The sequence below is a fragment of the Heterocephalus glaber genome, unplaced genomic scaffold (genome assembly GCF_053883595.1).
Source record: "Heterocephalus glaber isolate CG9 unplaced genomic scaffold, H.glaber_assembly_v1.0 deba00001606, whole genome shotgun sequence".
NCBI lineage: Eukaryota > Metazoa > Chordata > Mammalia > Rodentia > Bathyergidae > Heterocephalus > Heterocephalus glaber.
Genome location: NW_028258377.1, coordinates 12,018,740 through 12,032,254, shown reverse-complemented (window position 1 = coordinate 12,032,254; position 13,515 = coordinate 12,018,740). Strand labels below are relative to the sequence as shown.

Sequence of the window (13,515 nt, the reverse complement as noted above, 5' to 3'; positions counted from 1 at the left end):
CAGGCCCAAGTTGGAGAACTGACTTGCTTAGGACAAAGATTCTACAATGAGGCTAAAAAGGACACAGAGTGGTGGGGAAATAAAACCGAGATTAAGGGCTGGGGATTTAGCTCAGTGGTTCTGCCGCCTGCCTCACAAGCACAAAATCCTGAGTTTGATCCCTGGTACCAAAAAAAAAAAAAAAAAAAAAAACTTTGGGCAAGGGATTTAGCTCAGTGGTTCTGCCACTTGCCTCGAAAGCGCAAGGTCCCAAGTTCTATCCCAGGTACCAAAAAACAAACAAACAAAAAACACGAGATTAACCCCTTGGTTTAATTTCCTGATCTGAGCCCAGGATGGAAAAACCTATCTGCCCTCCATCCACTGGTCAGCCCCTAAAGGATTATACTGGTTATGTGGAAACAGGGCATATGTCCAATTTCCCTATAATTGGGCAGGGAGCTGTGTTTTGGGGACTGGTAAGCCCTCTTTCTTCTTTCTGCCCCTATGCCAAGGAGAGCTGTTGGGATGCCCCCTGTATACTCCATCTCATGAGAAGAGAAGTGTAGTCATAGGGAATTGGAAAGATAATGAGTGGCCCCAGAGAGAATAATTCAGTACTATGGGCCAGCCACATGGGCTGAGGATGGAATGCAGGGATACAGAACTCCCATCTATATGCTAAACAGAATAATTTGACTGCAGATCGTGCTACAAATTATAACCAATGAAACTGCACAGGCACTGAACCTCCTTGCTAAACAATAGACAAAGATCCAAAATGCAGTATGTCAAAATAGATTGGCCTTAGATTACTTGCTAGCCAAAGAAAGGGGAGTTTGTGGAAAGTTTAATCTACCCAATTGTTGCCCCCAGAAAGATGATCAGGGACAAGTAATAGAAGAAATCACCAGAAAAATGCAAGAGTTAGCCCATGTACCAGTACAGACCTGGAAAAGATGGAATGTGGAAGAAATGTTTGGAGGATGGTTCTCAGCTTTAGGGAGTTTTAAAACAATGATAGGAGGGTTTATCGCTATTATTGAATCTGCTTACTTATCCTTTGCTTGATACCCATAGCAATGAGGGCTCTAAACACCATGATAGAGACCATTATAAATCAAAAAACAGCCTCCAAGAACTCATGGGCTATGGAAGAGCTGATACAGATTTTGATGATGAGAGACTGCCCAGTCAGAGCCTCAAAGGGGGGAATGAAGGTGAAAAATGTCTGCCTGTGTAAAAATGGGCAACTGTAGGTTAACTATAACTATGCTTGCTGAGAAAGATATATTGTAGCTATAGTAACTATTGTAATGCAAACTCACTAGAACAAAGCAGTCTCAGAAAGCCCTGCCAAGCCTCCTGCTCCCCCCCTTCATGGCCCCTTTGCTTATGTAATTATGTTTTAAGTTGATAGATGTTTCCCAGTGATTATGCTTGCTGTTTCCCCCTCCCATAGAAGCACAAAGGTATAAAAATGAATGTAAACTTCTGTTTGATGCTTTCGGGGTGATTTGAATCCCTTGAAGACATTGGCGATAAAGCTGATTTTTGCTCCTACTCATGTAGTCGGTGGTCTGTCTGGAAACCCCCAAGCATGCTTCAGTATTTTTGAACTTTGTTGCTCAGAGCAGCTTGGACCAGCCAAGATCTATCTTTCTCTCTAGGTTCTCTCCTATCTTTTGTTCTCGCTAGCTTGCATTCTTGTAGGAGATCAAGATTCACTGCAGGGGTCTTCAATAAAGTCCTTGATAAATTCTGACCAAAGTCATTCTTTTCACAACTGACATTTACAAAGTTTTTAAATTTTTAAATTGTCTATTTTGGGGGGGAACAAGTATGGTTTGTTTTTTTCTTCATATTTCCCTTCCTCCCTTCCTTTTCTCCTTTCTTCCTTTCCTAGGGTACTGGAGATTGAACCCAAGACCTTCATATTAAGCTACATCCCCAGCCCTCCCCACCTTTTTAAATTAAAAAAAATTATTAGTACATATGTGCAGTATATAGTACAATGTTTACATTCCTTGTATGAAGTTGGTACATGTACAGAACACATAATTCTTGTTTGGTTTTTTTTAAATTTTAAGACAGAGTCTTGTTAAGTGGCTAAATTGCCCCAGGCTGGCCCTAAATTTATGATCCTTCTGCCCAGCTTCCCAGAGTGCTGGGATTACAAATGTGTACCATCATGCCCAGCTGGGTGTATATTTTTTGTTACACAAATCATTCCAGATTGGCACAAATGAATGTCTAGATGAATGCATTTTTATTGTGTGTCAAGTGAAAAATTAGCCCTTGGTTTATTATATGCTCAAACAACACTTCCCCATTTGTACAGAGGTGATAATCTCCCAGATGAGGTAACCTTGATTCTTCTTTAGTGTTTTCTTTCCTTGAAAGTTTATAACTTTAATCATATTCAGTCCAATACAGAAATAAGGAATGGTTTGCCACTTAAATCTTTAGACTTTTATTACTTTACTAGGTTTTCATAAAGAAATTTTGGTTTAAGGATGCTCTTAAAAATAGTTCCTTTGGGCTGGGGATTTAGCTCAGTGGTTCCACTGCCTGCCTCACAAGTACCAGGTCCCGAGTTTGATCCCTGGTACCAAAAAAAAAAAAAAAATAGTGCCTTTATTTGAATTTCCTAAGACAAATCTTTAGAATAGATCTAAGAAATGAAGAGATTGTCAAATTGATCAAATTGATCTATTATTTATTTATTTAAACAAATTGATCTGAAAGGAATATTCTGAGGGTGAAATTACATTTGTGCACTCTAGGTCAATGTTCAGTGCAATAGTGTCCTTGAATTAAAGAAAATGCTTTTATCTAAGGTTTAATATAGTTGCTTTTCATAGAAAATTTATCAGAAAGTAATAAGCGCAAAAATATTAAATCATAGTCTTTAAATTTTTGATTACATATATTTGATAAATATTTAAATATATTATACATATAGATATAGATATAGATATAGATATAGATATAGATATAGATATAGATATATGAGACATATAGTTGAAGTAGAACTTTTGCGAAGGGGAAGCTGACCAAAGGATGGAGGGAAAAGAAGAGGGGAGAGGAAGGGGATGAAAATATATTAAGATGTTTTATGTACATGTACCAACTGTCCACAATGAAATCTATCATTATGTATTAATAAAAACTAAAATTAAATATGAAATATATTCCAAGTAATGTTTTGGTTTAAACCTTTCAAAATCTAGCCTGGTGTGATGGTGAATGCCTATAATGCCAGCATTTAGGAACCTAAGGCAGGAGAATCCCTGAGTTTGAGGACAGCCTGGGCTACATAGTGAGACACTGTCTCAAAACAAACAAACAAAAAACCCAAACTTTGAAAAATCTAAAGAATTTAAGTTGGCATAAAGTTTGTATTATAAAAATCCACCCCCCCCACCCCCCACCCCCCGGCAATTGAACTAAGAGCTTCCTGGATGCTGGACAAACACCTTACCATTGAACTGTATTCCCCTCAAAAATATAACTCTAAATCAATCCTTTTGGTAAGTTCAACTAATTAGGCTTACCTTTTTCTTGCATTAAAAAATAACAGCATTTCGGGCCAGAGATTTAGCTCAGTGGTTCTGCCGCTTGCCTCGAAAGCACAAAGACCCGTAATCCCAGGTACCAAAAAACAAACAAACAAACAAACAAACAACATAGCATTTTAGGCATGGTAGTGCATGCCTGTAATCCCAACTCTCTGGGATGCAAAGGCAGGCAGATCGCAAATTGGAGGCCAGTCTGTATAATTTAGTAAGACCCTGTCTCAAAATTAAAAAATAAAAAGGATGGGGCCGGGGATTTAGCTCAGTGGTTCCACCCCTGCCTTGCAAGCAGAAGGACCGGAGTTCGATCCCCGGTACCAAAAATAAATAAATAAATAAATAAATAAATAAAAATAAAAAGGACACAAGAGATGTTTTTCATGGTAGAGCTCCCCTGGGTTCAATATGGAGTATGACAAAAAGCAAAACAAAATGAAAACTACCAGCAGCATGACAAATTGACATGAAAATATAAATGTAATATATTTTATTCTATTATGTGGAAACCACCAGAAAGAAAGAAAAAAATCACTCATAATACTTTGATCCAAAGACAAGCACTATTAACCTATTGCGATGAATTTATCAGGACTTTTGGCTACAAGAAAGCTTAGTCAAAAAAAAAAAAAAAGAAAAGAAAGCTTAGTCAAGAAAGGGGAAAGAAATGGCACTCAAAAACAAGCCACAGGAGAGGCAAGGGTACAGCTACTACAACTTGGATTCAAGGACTCTGCCTGAGTTTTATTCTTTCTGATCAATCTCCTACTTAAGACTAGAAAACAAGGGCTGGGGATTTAGCTCAGTGGTTCTGGTGCCTGCCTCAAAAGCACAAGGCCCAGAGTTTGATCCCCAGTACCAAAAAAAAAAAAGACTTAGGAAACAGAACCACTGATATCTTCTCTTTGTCACCATCTGAGAAAGAGAAAGTTACCTTTTCTCTGTTCACATTTGAAAACCTCTAGGGGAAATTTATCACTGGCTGTACGATGGACCCTTGAAATTCGTGGGGATTATGTTCCTAGAGCATGCACATATTGTGAAAAACTGTGAATTTCAGATATGGTCAGAAAATGCCTGTTTTTAATTTTGTTCATTTTTATTAATGCAGAGCATAACAAACAGAATGTTATCTTTTAATATAATCAAGGTTAAAAATAAATTGTCACTATCCAATAAACCATACCCACTTGACTCTTTAGGTTGAATGATTCTTTATTAGGTAGTACAGTTATTTTTTTCCCCACTTATTTGTAAATCACCTCAGGATTTCAATGAAATTTCTTAGCTTTTATTTACTGAATAATTTCTTCAACTAGAAAACTTATCACAATAAAATACTTCCCACATTTTCCAAGTCATCTACTTAACCTGGTTGCCTTAAAATGCAGTAGGATTCTTTGAAATTTGAATATGACATCAATGTTCCCAAAATTTAAGCATAAGACCTATAAGAAGGAAATGTTTTCCTTCCCCATGCTTCACATGGGCCATATGAATATCTTCATATGAATTTTCTTTGTATCTGAGGAATCCCTTAGAGTTCAAATAGCAGGAGAGAGGAGGGCCTTAGACCATCAATACACTTGTAAAATGGATTAAATTGAATTATATTTTAAGATTACATCTTCTCTGGCAATGTGAAAATGTTGGAAGAGCTCTTCAACTTTTTTTTTTTCTGGTAACGGGGATTGAACTCAGGACCTTGTGCTTGCCAGGCAGGTGCAGTGCCACTGAGCTACATCCCCAGCCCTTCTTCAACTTTTCTTTTATCTGGTCCCCCAGTTTAAAAAAAGGGGGGTGCAGAAACAGAGAAATGGACAGAGAGAGACACAGAGAGATGGACACAGGACAGCAGACCTCCTTTAACAGCACAGACTCAGTCTAGAAAGAATGAAAAAAATCTCTGTCCCCCATGACCCAGAAAACAAACATCATGTGTAAGAAGGACAATTTTCAGATAAACAGCATTCCAAAGGACTGGCAAAGCAAAGACTATATCTAGATAAAGAATACTCTCTCTACTCAGAAATTTTAGGAGAATCATATACCAGGTAACTCATGCAGGTAATATTTTTATGAGTTAAAAGTCACGATGAATTACAAGTGCTCTTAATTAAGTTTCATGTTATACAAAACTTAATCTGTGGTTACATTTCTATTAACTATTACATTGTTTTATTTCTTAAAAAATATATTAATCAAAATTGATATATTACCCAGACCTTCTCATTTCAAATATGACTGAATGAAATTATTACAAACTCTTAACAGGCATTCTTCTATATAAACATGAGTTTTTAGTTTTAAAAGTTGCAATTAAATCACCTCTATTAAATACATACATTTTTATGTATGTGGAAAAATAAGTTTCCATTTACTTCAAGAATAAGTTCCGTACCAAACAATTACAGCATTTATTCAATAAGGAATATTAAAATAATCCCAGTTAGCAAATAACTTCAACCATATACATTGTAATTAATCATGTACATATTCCCAAATCCCCAGAAATAGGATATTTATAGAACATCTTCTTAAAGCATGTCTTGGAAAACCAACCAAAACAATTGATGAATTAACTAAAGAGGCAGGTGCAGCACCACTGAGCTAACTCCCTGGCCCTTAGAGAATGTGTATCCAAAATACACATCCATGTTTGACCTGTAAATAAAAATTGAAGGAAATTAAAGTTTCAAAACTTCTGGAATATAATGTTAGCACTTAAGCCAAAACATTTACCTGCAAAAGAAGGTTTGAGGTATTTCCAATGCTGAAGTAAGTTTCTGAATGTTAAATACCACAAGAATGAAAACAGACTCCTCTGGGCATTGACCTCTAGTCTACAGAGGAAGCAGAGGATGAAGGTCTGCCAGGGCATTTGCGCATCTCACCTATATTCTTTCTCGCTTATGAACCATAAGCTTCAAGGGAAAGGACCACATGGAAAAACATTTCAAGTGAGCTGGGATTTCCGAGTGCAATGTTTTAACAAGTAAAAGGAAGAAATTTTAATTCTCCTGTCCAGGACATGCCTGCCCTCTTTAGACATTAGTATTACCTTCCATGCCTCACAGATAAGCATACCCTTTGAAATCAAAGCTGAGCTTGACCAAACACTAGAATGGACAAACTGAATATATGAACCACCTAAACAAAGATGGTACTTTAAGCCTTTACACGTGACACATGAAAATGATGAAATGTTTTATTTACATTTAGTCTTTCTTCATTTTTCTGTGACTCTGAATCTGAAAGGTTAGCAAGTGATTACAGTTCTAACCCTTCTTCACGTAATCAGCACACATGTACAGCATTATATGTCAATATAATATCAACACAGCATTAACATTTAAGCAACAGATGCATTTCACATGAAAGAAGCTCTATGTATCAGGTAGACTGGCCTAATAAGAAGCAAACATAAAAATGCAAGTTTAACAGTTACAGTGTTGATATGAATCAATATACCTAATGTTTATATCCATCATATATTTTATAAGTCATCCACAGCAAAGAAGCAAAGGACAAAGACTGTTCTTTTAAAAACGTTTTATAAGCCAACCTCAAAATGCCATGGTGTCAGCAGTGTTGCTACTGTTTCTATATTTATGATTAACTACTAGCAGAACAGCTCCCAGAAGGAAAGCGATTGATCCAACGGTGATGTAAGCAATCCCCCAAAATGGACTTTTTCCTCTCATCCATGAAATAGTGCTCAAGATCATCTGTTTTCGTCCATCAAAAGAATGTACTGGGTAATTATATGTGATATTCAAATAGTACTGTCCAGATGGTAATGTTGGATGTAAATCGTTTTTCCGTTCTATAAGATGATACAATTTTCGAAAAGTAGGCAATGCTGCAGTACTCATCCAAACAATAAAATCCTCATTTATGAAGCCATTATTATCCTCTTCAGAATCCAGCATGTACCCTGGTTTGAGCCAGTTTACTGGGGTTGTTGTTCCTTTAAACCGTTCTTTCAGGGTTCCTTCTCCAGGAGGATTTCTGAACTTCATGTGTTTGTCGGTCCACCAAGCAATACCTTTCCTTTTCAAATGAATAGGGGTAGGGATAGGATCAGATTCATTGGCGACCAGAAACAATTGTAATGTATCATTAAACATGCTGTTGGCAATAGCTCCACAAGGAGCAATTTTTAGGTCTTCATTTCTTCGATAAGGCTCGCATTCTTTATTGGGATTATGCAAAGCACTAGAATCTCCATTTAGCTGGCTATCATCCCGAGATATCACATAACGGCGGTGATTTTGATAAAAATTAGACAGGCCATAATACATAAACACATTGCCCTCAAATGCCTTTTCCAGTGTGAAGTTAATCGTGCAAACGCACGGTGTCACATCCGGGGACAAACATTTATTGCAGGGACTGGAAGGCTCTATTCCGGTATAAACAATCCCGATCTCGCGGATGTTGTTGGAGGTGTCAAAGATGCCGATGCCTATGGGAATGAAGATGAGGCCGAGGATGAAGAAAGTGGGCAGCACGGTGCCCGCCGTGAGGATGGGCTGCCACGCAGGCAGCCACTGCTGCTTGAAAGCCGTGTTGTCCGGCCTGCGCGTCTTCGCGGCGCTCCCTGGCGCACACGGGGTTCCGCCGTCCACCTCGTTCAGGGCGTTGTAGTTCATCGCCACGGGTCCCCCGGGGCATGGCTCTACCAGCTCAGGCGTCCCGCACGGGGAGCCCGCCCCAGACCCTGAGAAAATGCCTGTTTTTATAGTTTAAATCCTAAATATGCTATGTCTCTCACAGTTATGTAGTTTAACTTAATAAAATACTGTATTAATGAAGCCTTAGAAGGTGCAGGACGTTTTGGCAGCATCTTAGGGCTTTAAGAAGAACAAGACGGAGAACACTGGAGACAAGAGTGGTACAGCAGCTTGTTATGATGCAGGAATGCTGGCGCGTTGGAGATGGGTTACAGGGCAGCAGCCAATCAGCAGCTTGGAGAACTGAATGACGTTCTTGGATTGGCTACCTGCAAACCTCCCACTACAAAAACAATCCTGGAGGATATTTGCTGTTTCTGAGAAACTGCGGGGTTTCCGCCAACCATTATTAGTCAGGTTCTAAGGAAAAATCCGCCAACTGAGGCTGGGAACTCTGAACTGCGACTTCGCGGGGGTATACTGAATATTTGGGTTAGAGTCTCTCTGCTGTCTACGTTTCCTAAAGCCAGAGGTTTTACAGTACTATTATTAATAACTGCCATAGAGCTAAAGCCTCAACACTGGAGTGAAAAGAACTGGTCTCTCAAAACATGGGGAGTGCAGGAAATAGGCTGCTGAAAGCATAGAGCAGTAAATGTCCTTTTCTTTCCTTCCTTCCTTTTTTTTTTTTTTGGATGAGGTCTCACTAAGTTCCCCAGGCTGAGTAATCTTCCTGGCTCAGCCTCCCAGAGCGCTGAGATTATAGGTGTGTGCCTGGCTCTGTCCTTATTTTTCTATGTTTAGTTTTGTTTGCTTTATTTAGTTTTTGAATCCTGATGTATCTGTACTTTTGAACATTAAATGAATTAGTATTTGTAAAGCTCTTACAAGAAGACTCACCTATAATGGACCTCATTATAAATCATATATAGCTATTATCATCACCACCACTATTATTAGCACCATTATTATAATAATAAAGCATATTTAGGGGCTGGAGGTGTAGCTCAGTGGTAGAAAGCTTACATAGCATGTACAAGGTTCTGGGTTTAATCCTCAGCATTGCACAAAACAAACAACATATTTCCATGTATGTAAGAATTTATTCACTTGAAACATACATTTTAATAACTTTGTGAGTTCATTAGACTACTCTATTGTTGGACATACAGAAATAAAACTGTTTCTAGTTTCAACCATCTGTATGGCCATGAACATCCCTAGGCTGTAGGGCCATATTTTACTTCTGTCTGCAATAAGATTTTATTAATTACCTAGTTTAAGAAGTTAAATTTATTTTTGGTCAAAATGAGTAGTTACGAATATTAAAAGTTTTGCATGTATATCTTTTCAGATACCAGCATTACAGATACTTATAAATGAGAAACTTCCAATTCTGGTTTTAATAAATGTTAAATTCAAAAGAACTATTATTAAAATTTCATTTGGATTAGGCTTCTTTTCTCCTTCCTTCAGGGTATGTGCAAAAGTGAAGCCAAAGTAGAGTCAGGTGCAACTAGAGCCAATTTGGAGATTTCTTCTTGAGTCTTCCTTCCTTCCTTCCTTCCTTCCTTTCTTCCTTCCTTCCTCGCTCTCTCTCTTTCTCTTTCTCTCTGAGTTGCAACTATAGCTCAGAAAGTTCTCATATATGCCTCACCCCATTTCCTCTAATGTTAAAATTCTACAAAACCATGGTACATTTATAAAAACAATAAATCAAAATTGATTGGTACATTATCAGCTAAATTCTTGGATTTTCTCAATGTCATTTGTTCACAGTACAACACTATATTTATTGCATTTGATTTTAAAACAGCAGTTATGGTCAGAAGTTAATTTGACTTTTTTGGGATTCATAGTGGTTTTGTTTAGGTAAATGGTAAATATTTCTTCTTTTTTTCTTTTCTTTTCTTTTTTATTTTTTGAGACAGGGTCTCACTATGTAATTCAGGGTGGCCTTGAACCCACTATATAGCCCAGGCTGGCCTCAAACTTTCAGTGATTCTCCTACTCAGCCTCCCAAGTGCTTGGATTACAGGCTAATGCTACCAAGCCCAAGTTCTTCATCTTTTCAAAAATATTTAATTATGAACAACTGTAATTTACCTAAATTATGTCCAAACTCTTGGAAGTAACTTTTATGGCTTATGTCCAGATGACCCTCAAAGCCTCATGTAGTCATAGGTGGGGCTTTTCAGAGGTGGCTGGATCTAGAGTGTGTTATTCTGGGGGTATATGGGTGATGCTGAGATCAAGGAAGTATGATTACTAAATTATTCCAATGATTGGTTTGGTATAGTGCTGAGTAGGCTTAAGGATGCCCCACCCTCGTTATGAGTGCTACCCACTTGGAAGCCTGGATAAAATGTAAGGGACAGAAAGAAGGCTAATGTGGTCATTTTTTGCTTGCTGCTTTTACTGTCTTCTGCGTGCCATGAACTAATACTCCTCGGTGATTCCCCTCTGCCATGTTCCACCCTGCCTTTCAGCCAGCCAATTATGGACTGAAACCTTTACAAACTGTGAGCTGAAATAAACCTTTCCTCCTCTAATTTTGGGTGTTGGGTGTTTTGTCTCAGCAATGAGGAAAAAGTAACTAAGACAGCAACATTCATTTAATTTTTTTTTTTTTTTTTTGCTGTACGGGGGATTGAACTCCGGACCTTGTGCTTGTGAGGCTGGAAAAGTGCCATTGAGCTAAATCCTTGGCCCAACATTCATTTAATTTTACATTACTGTTTCATTAAGACTCTGTATTACCTGAATCTAAAAGCTTTAATCTTTTACTTCATTCCTCGAGGAGCACTCAGCATCAGTGACAGGACCATATCTCAGCATCTGGTTCTGCAGGCTCTCTGAATTGTTTGGCTCATCCTGGCCCTCCTTCCTGCATATGACTGCATTTTCCGTTTTTTAGCATTTGGCTTTATTCATCGTATCACTCTTCTTGAACAGATGCCATAATTTTTTTTGTTTATTTTTTTTTGAGACAGGGTCTTACTTTGTAGTTCAGACTGGCCCTGAACTTCTATGTAGCCCATGCTGGCTTCGAACTTGAAGCTATCATCCTGCCTCAGCCTCCAGAGTGCTGGGATTACAGGTACAGGTGTGCACCACTACAGCTGGGTAGATGACATAATTTTTAACCTATATATATATATATTTGTGTCAGTCCTTTGCTCCCCCTACAGCCTCCCTGCCATGCTGCTCATTGTTTTGAACTTTTAAAACACACTCAGGGGTAAGAGTGAGTCAGCAGACTCACTTCTAGGCTACCTCTCAAAATAATTTTATTCCTATTCTGTAGTACTGATGCTTTAGGTTGGGAGATATTGTGCACAGAATGTTTTCAGCCAAGTTCTAGGCATTTAAAACTATGCATCAATTCTAGAGATGGTGATGAGATTTTCATTTTAGTGATTACAGAAGACTTAGAGGATATTTCAAAATGTGAATATCTCATTTTGAAATCACAAATTAACACTACAAAATTTTCTAAAAGGTTTTAAAATATCTCATGGATTATATTTCTCTTTCAACTGGAAATTTCCATTTTATGCTTTTTTTGTTTGTTTCTTTCTTTTTGGGAACTGGGTCTCCCTATATTGCCTAGGCCTCCCACCTCTGTCTCTCAAGTAGCTGTGACTACAGGTGTGTGCCACCATGCTTGGGTCATTTTATGGTTGTTTGTTTTGTTTGTACTGGGGATTGAAGCCAGGACCTTCACACTGAGCTATATCTACAGACCTTTTTTATTTATTTTGAGAAAAAGTTTCACCGAATTTTCCCAGGCTGAACTTGAACTCTCGACCCTCTTGTCTCAGTTTCCCAAAGTGTTGGGATTATAGGCATGGGCATGGGCCACTACTCCCAGCTCATTTGATGTCTTTATGGCATTCTTTGTTACTTTGCATTAATTGACCTATCTGTGCTTATGTATTTAAGTTTTCTATTTTGGGGAGAAAACAAAGAATTTAGTGAATAACCAAAAAGTTTGCCCAAATGACATTACTGTTGTGGCTTGTTTGTTTTTCTGTTTTTGCCAAGCAACTTTTTTGTTCTTAGGTTAGGTCTTCTAACTGCTGCTTTGGTAAAAGGGCTAAACTATTTGTCATATTGGTTTACCTAGCAAATAATAGGTGGTCAGTATCAATTAAAATAATATTGATTACTGGGCCGGGGATTTAGCTCAGTGGTTCCGGTGCCTGCCTTGAAAGCGCAAGGTCCCCAGTTCAATCCCCGGTACCAAAATAATAATAATAATAATAATAACAATAATAATAATAATAATATTGATTATTGAAGAAAGTAAAAATGGACACTTGTCTATCACTAGCTGTGTGATCTTGAACAAGTCACTGAATTGTCTCATTTGTAAATAAGAATGGTCTTGCTTATGGAAGAATAAATGAAACAATGTATGAGAAATCACTTGTAGAATTATACAACATGCCTGGTGGAGAATGTGTTTTATTTAACACTTTTACATATTGATGAGTTTCAAGTTGATGGGTCATATGACTAGTTTCATGGTTGTCATTAGGGGATATGTGTATTTAAAAAGAATTATGTTAAGATTGGGGCCAGGGATTTAGCTCAGTGGTTCTGCCTCCTGCCTTGCAAGCTCAAGGTCCCAAGTTCGAGCCCCGGTACCAAAAAAAAAAAAAAAAAAAGAATTATGTTAAGATTATAGCTAGGCTAAGCGTTAGCTTTCAGGCCTTGAGCAAAACTACTGGACTGGATGATTAGGCATTTTAATTAATGAGAAACTAAATTATCATATTTGTAATAACCACTTGAATTAATCAATTAATTCTAAATGAAGAGAAGAGGTAGGAGGTTCCCCATAGATCAGGACTCAGCAAACTATACTCAAGGAGGCCTGCCACCTGAGTGGCTAAGCCCAACCGACCTCCAAGGCTGCTTGACAAAGTTCCAGCTTGGGGAAAAGAAGGGTGAAACACATCGTACCCTCATGTTTTATTTTTTTCATGCCACAATGTTTAAAATTGTTACTCTGGTCACAGGAGTCATTGTGTTTGTGACTAACAACAAATTCTCCATAAGACAAATTGGCAATGATGTATTGAAATCTGATCTGGCTCAAAAGTCCCAAATTCCAGTTTCTCTTAGTTCCATTGCCACATCCACTTCTAAAGAAACCTCTCCTGAAACTCCCTCTGTTTCCCCACTACTATAACTCCCCCCTCTTATTGCTGACCTTCGTATTACTAAAGGGGTCTTATGAAGAGGTTGATAGGACAGACTTCAGATGTAAGAAATAG

General features: G+C 38.0%; 1 pseudogene; it reads right to left on the bottom strand.

The window, feature by feature from the left end:
• Nucleotides 1–4,664: 4,664 nt before the first annotated feature.
• On the bottom strand, nt 4,665–8,639 carry LOC101714423 (cell cycle control protein 50A pseudogene; annotated as a pseudogene).
• Between the last annotated feature and the right edge of the window lie 4,876 nt (nt 8,640–13,515).